Source organism: Penaeus monodon, chromosome 34, assembly GCF_015228065.2.
Source record: "Penaeus monodon isolate SGIC_2016 chromosome 34, NSTDA_Pmon_1, whole genome shotgun sequence".
Lineage (NCBI taxonomy): Eukaryota > Metazoa > Arthropoda > Malacostraca > Decapoda > Penaeidae > Penaeus > Penaeus monodon.
The window spans coordinates 19802868-19803254 of record NC_051419.1 but is presented as its reverse complement, the minus strand read 5'-3'; positions in this window follow the sequence as shown (position 1 = coordinate 19803254).

Sequence of the window (387 nt, the reverse complement as noted above, 5' to 3'; positions counted from 1 at the left end):
GAAGCTTTTCTTATTATTTCCAAAGTGGAATAACCTTCAACAGAGGAAAATTTGCATATGAACAAATTCAAGACAGACATTACGTATATAAATAGAGAATATCAGTAAAATATAAGAAACGACTACATTGATGCCTGGAAATAAATTAGAAGGGGCTTTCAATTTTTTTTCTGGCATATTCGATGCAGAATTACCTTCAAATTTGTATAAAATGGTATTATAGTTTTAAAGATAGACCTTTTTCACATAGTACACTTCAACACCTTTCCTAAAACTTTGGCCGAGTGTTAGACAAAACTGCTTGTCTAAGACATTTTCATCACAGACAGATCTGCCGATTCAAAGACATATGAAGATAATCACACATCAGTAATGACATACAGACTT